The sequence below is a fragment of the Moschus berezovskii genome, chromosome 24 (genome assembly GCF_049115385.1).
Source record: "Moschus berezovskii isolate FMDL1 chromosome 24, NW_MosBer_1.0, whole genome shotgun sequence".
NCBI classification, from domain to species: domain Eukaryota; kingdom Metazoa; phylum Chordata; class Mammalia; order Artiodactyla; family Moschidae; genus Moschus; species Moschus berezovskii.
The window spans coordinates 62,110,529-62,118,196 of record NC_142483.1 but is presented as its reverse complement, the minus strand read 5'-3'; positions in this window follow the sequence as shown (position 1 = coordinate 62,118,196).

Sequence of the window (7,668 nt, the reverse complement as noted above, 5' to 3'; positions counted from 1 at the left end):
GAATTATCTTGAAATATTTTGAAAAATACAAATCCTCAGGTATTGCTGTTTTTTTCTCCAGAGTGCCAGATATGTTTCTATTGAGCAGTTAATGTTTAAAAACACCTGAACTGTATGATATCTTTTACTTTTAACTAGTTTGTTTCACTTTTTCTATTTAATACTCAGAGCTTCCATTTCACTTGATTTGTGTTCTCCAATTTCTCCATCTCTTCTTTTTTCTAATGTCCTTTCTCAAGCCTTTATCAGGTGTAACAGAAAAGTTTTGTATACATTTATATAAATATGTATAATATATATTTTGGAAAAAATGAATTTTTGCCTAATTTAAAAAATTATGACATTTTGATTCTACTTGTTTGACTTAGTTTGAATAGAATGCTAGATTTCTAATTAAAAAATAGATATGCAACAAGCAACAAAGGTTTACTATATAGCATAGGGAACTATGGTTAATATAACAACCTATGATGGAAAATAATTTTAAAAATAATATATGTGTATAACTGAATCACCTTGCTGTGCACCTGAACCATTGTAATTTAACTATACATATATTTTAAAATAGTTAGTTAACAAAAGGACTGAGTGAAGTGGTAAAAACGGTGATAATTTTTATGGTTGCTGTTCTGAAAAATTACTCATCTGAATCTGTGTTACAGGTGTAAGGAAAATCTTCCCCTCAAATTAATTATGACTCACAGTAATTTGGTAAATTACACTTGTGTAAACAGAATTGAAACATTTATGCCTTTTTTCTATCTGCTCCCTCCAGAGAGTGTAAACTCTTAGGTTTTCAGCAGCTTTATCAGATAAGTTAGGAAGGCTACCTCACTAACAGGTACAGAAATCTCAATATATTTTGGGGATCTTGTAAATGGAGGAATTCACCTAGATCTGTTAGGAAGCCATGTGATAAGCCCTTGGAATGACTTTCTTAGTCCTGAAAGGTTTTTTTCCCCAAGGTTCAGTCTGAGACTTCTTGTAAAAGTTTCAGTAAAGCAAAAAGCTTTATAGTTGTATAAATTATCAGGTCAAGTTTTTCTGAGACCAGGCTTATTTTACAAGTAAGTCTTAAATTGGATATATTTGGTAGAAAGGAGAGTAATTTTAGAGAGAAAAAGATTATGTATCAATGAATGTTGATCCCAGTTTTGTTAATGGAGGACTGTATTACTGATTCACTTCCAAGAAAGTTCCTTGCTGTTATGCTGCATTAATGTAAAAGTTAATGGAATTATTAAAAGGACACTCTAAGTTTTGCTTCTGAAGTTTATTGCAGTAATCTTTGAATGAAGATCAGATGCCCCATAACCTGCAACCAGGGGATTTTGCTTACTGGAAAAGATACAATTTAAAGGAGAGTCTCCAACCTGTATGGGGGGACCTTTATCAGGTAGTCTTTTTTTTAAATTTAAATAATTAGTGAGTAATAGGTTCTGTGTATTTATTACTGTTGTTTATAATATAACATGTTTAATTGTTAACAAACATTTAATTTTTAATGATAGAACAGCTGATTCACAAAATTTTTTTTAAATGGAGCAATGGGCTCTTTTTTTTTTTTTTTTTGGATTGGCTTTTTTTAAATTTTATTTTACAATGTTGTATTGATTTCGCCATACATTAACATGAATCTGCCCCAGGTGTACATGCGTTCCCCATCTTGAAACCCCCTCCCACCTCCCTCCCCATATCTGGGTCATCCCAGTGCACCAGCCCCGAGCATCTTGTATTATGCATTGAATATCAGGTACTCTTAACTAGCTCATGCACAATGAAACTAAAGGGAAATTGGCTCTTAGATGAATTCCCACTTCCAAAGGCCCCGAACCTAGAATGATCTATAGAGGGGACTGCTGGCCACAGCTCAGTTCTGTTCAGTTGCTCAGTCGTGTCTGACTCTTTGCAACCCCATGACCTGCAGCATGCCAGGCCTCCCTGTCCATCACCAACTCCTGGTGATCCACCCAAACCCATGTCCATTGAGTGAGTGATGCCACCCAACCATCTCATCCTCTGTCGTCCCCTTATCCTCCTGCCCTCAATCTTTCCCAGCATCAGGGTCTTTTCAAATAAGTCAGCTCTTCGCATCAGGTGGCCAAAGTATTGGAGTTTCAGCTTCAACATCAGGCCTTCCAATGAACACTCAGGACTGATCTCCTTTAGGATGGACTGGTTGGATCTCCTTGCAGTAGTCCAAGGGACTCTCAAGAGTCTTCTCCAGCACCACAGTTCAAAAGCATCAATTCTTTGGCGCTCAGCTTTCTTTATAGTCCAACTCTCACATCTATACACGACCACTGGAAAAACCATAGCCTTGCCTAGATGGACCTTTGTTGGCAAAGTAATGTCAGTTCAGTTCAGTTCAGTTCAGTCGCTCAGTCGTGTCCGACTCTCCGCGACCCCATGAATCACAGCACGCCAGGCCTCCCTGTCCATCACCAACTCCCGGAGTACACTCAAGCTCATGTCCACAGAGTCGGTGATGCCATCCAGCCATCTCATTCTCTGTCGTCCCCTTCTCCTCCCGCCCCCAACCTTTCCCAGCATCAGAGTCTTTTCCAGTGAGTCAACTCGTTGCATGAGGTGGCCAAAGTATTGCAGTTTCAGCTTTAGCATCAGTCCCTCCAATGAACACCCAGGATTGATCTCATTTAGAATGGACTGGTTGGATCTCCTTGCAGTATAAGGGACTCTCAAGAGTCTTCTCCAACACCACAGTTCAAAAGCATCGATTCTTCGGCGATCAGCTTTCTTCACAGTCCAACTCTCACATCCATACATGACCACGGGAAAAACCATTGCCTTGACTAGACGGACCTTGGTTGGCAAAGTAATGTCTCTGCTTTTTAATATACTATCAAGGTTGGTCATAACTTTCCTTCCAAGGAGCAAGCGTCTTTTAATTTCATGGCTGCAATCAGCATCTGCAGTGATTTTGGAGCCCAAAAAAACAAAGTCTGACACTGTTTCCACTGTTTTTCCATCTATTTCCCATGAAGTGATGGGACCAGATGCCATGATCTTTGTTTTCTGAATGTTGAGCTTCAAGCCAACCTTTTCACTCTCCTCTTTCACTTTCATCAAGAGGCCTTTGAGTTCCTCTTCACTTTCTGCCATAAGGGTGGTGTCATCTGCATATCTGAGGTTATTGATATTTCTCCTGGCAATCTTGATTCCAGCTTGTGCTTCTTCCAGCCCAGGGTTTCTCATGATGTACTCTGCATAGAATTTAAATAAGCAGGGTGACAATATACTGCCTTGATGTACTCCTTTTCCTATTTGGAACCAGTCTGTTGTTCCATGTCCAGTTCTAACTGTTGCTTCCTGACCTGCATCCGGGTTTCTCAAGAGGCAGATCAGGTAGTCTGGTATTCCCGTCTCTTTTAGAATTTTCCACAGTTTATAGTGATCCACACAGTCAAAGATTTTGGCACAGTCAATAAAGCAGAAACAGATTTTTTTTTTTGGAACTCTCCTGCTTTTTCCATGATCCAGCGGATGTTGGCAATTTGATCTCTGGTTCCTCTGCCTTTTCTAAAAGCAGCTTGAACATCTGGAAGTTCACGGTTCACGTATTGTTTAAGCCTGGCTTGGAGAATTTTGAGCATTACTGCTGACCTCAAATTCACCCTAAAAAGACACTCAAACAGAGGAAACCACAATTATACCAGGATGAGATGAAGATGACATCAGAAGTAGACAGCTTACCCAAGGTGCTAGACCTGATTTGTATGATCATTTATAGTGGCTTTTTTTGACTTCTTGGATCTTTTCATATATATCAAATATTTCCTATTATGGACAGAATCCTATAGTAGTTTTAAAAATCAATTCAATTGTTGGATTGCGGCCAATTACCCATGTCTAGCACTTCTAGACTTCCTTGGTGGATTTCTCCACTCCAAGGCTCTATTTGGATGACCCTTAAAATTTATTTTAGAAGAAAGAAGGCTCAGTCCTATTCAGGCTACTTTTAATATTGCTAGGTGACCTGGTCAATTAATAATACCTGCTCTGACCCTGTCCATGATATGAATTTTCCTCTAAGTTACTCAAGCTCAATCAGAACAACACGCAAAAATTTAGCCAGGGAATAAAACTTCCCACAATTAGGGGATGGATTCATGTGGTTAACGCTTGGCTGTGGTCATTTAAGATATGGCAGAAAGTGAAGAGGAACTCAAAAGCCTCTTGATGAAAGTGAAAGAGGAGAGTGAAAAGGTTGGCTTGAAGCTCAACATTCAGAAAACAAAGATCATGGCATCTGGTCCCATCACTTCACGGGAAATAGATGGAAAAACAGTGGAAGCAGTGTCAGACTTTATTTTTTTGGGCTCCAAAATCACTGCAGATGCTGATTGCAGCCATGAAATTAACAGACGCTTACTCCTTGGAAGGAAAGTTATGACCAACCTAGATAGTATATTAAAAAGCAGAGACATTACTTTGCCAACCAAGGTCCGTCTAGTCAAGGCTATGGTTTTTCCCGTGGTCATGTATGGATGTGATCGTTGGACTGTGAAGAAAGCTGATCGCCGAAGAATCGATGCTTTTGAACTGTGGTGTTGGAGAAGACTCTTGGGAGTCCCTTATACTGCAAGGAGATCCAACCAGTGCATTCTAAAGGAGATCAATCCTGGATGTTCATTGGAGGGACTGATGCTAAAGCTGAAACTGCAATACTTTGGCCACCTCATGCGACGAGTTGACTCACTGGAAAAGACTCTGGTGCTGGGAAAGGTTGGGGGCGGGAGGAGAAGGGGACGACGGAGAATGAGATGGCTGGATGGCATCACCGACTCTGTGGACATGAGTTTGAGTGAACTCCGGGAGTTGGTGATGGACAGGGAGGCCTGGCGTGCTGTGATTCATGGGGTCGCGGAGAGTCGGACACGACTGAGTGACTGAACTGAACCCCCTTTTATCTTGGGAGGACTTCCCTTGTGCTTCAACTGGTAAAGAATCCGCCTGCAATGTGGGAGACCTGTGTTTGATCCATGGGGTGGGAAGATCCCCTGGAGAAGGGAAAGGCTATCCACTCCAGTATTCTGGCCTGGAGAATTCCATGGACTGTATAGTCCACAGGGGTCACAAAGAGTTGGACACGACTCAGTGACTTTCACTTTCACTTTATCTTGTGAACAATTAAATTATTCTAAGCATAACCAGCCTAGTAACACTAGGACATTGGGCTGGGAGCCTTATAGACAGTGCCAATATACATTAGGTTGGTCAAATGTAATTCCAGTTTCAGATCATGAATTTTAAACCATTATAACTAGGCTCAAACACATCTATATTAATCAAAATAGGAACCATTAAAATCAACACATTTTTGCAATGAGAAATAATTTTCTTTATTCTTGTAGTGTAGAAATCCATGCTTCAGGACTCAGTGAACTCTTGGAAAACATCTTCTGCCTTATGCTGGTTGTGGAAGCAAAAAGTTGTCAATATGCTTGAAGAAGTGGTAGTCAGTTGCTGAGAAGTCAGGTGGATATGGTGGATAAGGCAAAACTTTGTAGCCCAATTTGTTCAACTTTTAAAGCTTTGGTTATATTATGTGTGCTTTGGCATTTTGAGAAGAATTGGGCCCTTTCTGCTGACCAATGCCGCTTGGAGGTATTGCAGGTTTTGGTGCATCTCATTGATTTGCTGAGCATACTTCTCAGATGAATGGTTTCACCATGATTCAGAAAGCTATGGTGGATCAGAGCGGAATCAGACCACCAAACACTGACCATGACCTTTTTGGGGTGCAAGCTTGGCTTTGGGAAGTTCTTTGGAGCTTCCTCTTGATCCAACCACTGAGTTGGTTGTCTCTGGTTGTCATAGAAAATCCTCTTTTCATTGCATGGCACAATCCAATAAAGAAATAGTTCATTGTTGTTGCATACAATAAAAGAAGACAACACCTCAAAACAACAATTTTTTTTTTTTTCTGATTTGCGGTCAGTTCTTGAGGCACCCACTTATCGAGCTTTTTAACTTTCCGATTTGCTTCAAATGCTGAACTACCATGGAATGGTTCACATTGAGTTCTTCAGCAACTTTTCATGCAGTTATAAGAGGATCAGCTTCGATGAAGGCTTTCAATTGGTCACTGTCAACTTCTGATGGCCGGTCACTGTGCTGCTCATCTTCAAAGCTCTTGTCTCCTTTGCAAAACTTCTTGAACCATGACTGCACTGTGCATTCATTAGCAGTTCCTGGGACAAATGTGTTGTTGATGTTGTGAGTTGTCTCTGCTGCTTTAACACCCATTTTGAACTCAAATAAGAAAATCACTCGTTTGTTTTTTGTCTAACATTATCTCCATAGTCTCAAATAAATATAAAATACACAGTAAGTAATAAATCATTAGCAAAAAATCATAAAGTGAGAAATGTGCATTACAATGATGTTTAACATAACCACATTTAAGAATGTATTCCAATATCAGACAGCAAAGTTCAACAATGTAAAGCTGCAATTAGTTTTGCACTAACCTGATAATTTCCCTGAAAGATAAAGAACAGATATACTGGGCTGCACCCAATGGAAGTTCTTGGCTTAATTCTTAGTTACCTTTAATAATATTGCTAGCTCTGTTATTTGTACTTTGTCTGTTTTACAAGATTGTTGTTTCTAGCATTATGAAACATGTGCCTGAACCTCCAATGGAAATAATGATGACTAGGTGATTTGAAACAGTTGATCAATATATAGATCTGTAAGCAATATGGGAAGATATAACAAGTAGGAATATTTCCTGGACCATAACAGATTGAGGAAGGCAGCTTGTCCAAAGCCACTTTGGTTACTATTGATAAACCTAGTCCAGTAAGAGAAAACTAAGTGACCTATCAGTGAAATCTTTGCTAGACCTGGGAATGAGCCTTCCTAGAATCATGGGATGAAGTGGTCATGAAATGCCTCCTGAAGTATGGTCAAATTTGTGACCAAAAGGGGGCCCTGTCAACCACAAACTGGCACTTGCCAAACAGTAATCCAAGTCTATGCTCCAAACTCTAATGCCGAAGAAGTTGAAGTTGACTGGTTCTATGAAGACCTACAAGACCTTCTAGAACTAACGCCAAAAAAGATGTCCTTAATCATAGGGGACTGGAAGGCAAAAATAGAAATTCAAGAGATACCTGGAGTAACAGACAAGTTTGGTCTTGGAGTGCAAGATGAAACAGGGCATAGGCTAACAGAATTTTGTCAACAGACCAAAATGGTCATAGCAAACACCCTCTTCCAACAACACAAGACACATCTCTACCTATGGACATCACCAGATGCCCAATATTAAAATCAGAATGATTATGTTCTTTGCAGCCAAAGATGCATAAGCCCTATTGAGTTAGCAAAAACAAGACTGGGAGCTGATGTGGCTCAGATCATGAGCTCCTTACTGTAAAATTCAGGCTTAAATTGAATAAAGTAGGAAAAACCACTAGGCCATTCAAGTATGACCTAAATCAAATCCCCTATGATTATACAGTGGAGGTGACAAATAGATTTAAGGGATTAGATCTGGTAGACAGAGTGCCTGAAGAACTATGGAGATCCATGACATTGTACAGGAGGCGGTGACCAAAACCATCCTAAAGAAAAAGAAATGCAAGAAGGCAAAGTGGCTGTCTGATGAGGTTTTACAAATACCTGAAAAAAGAAGAG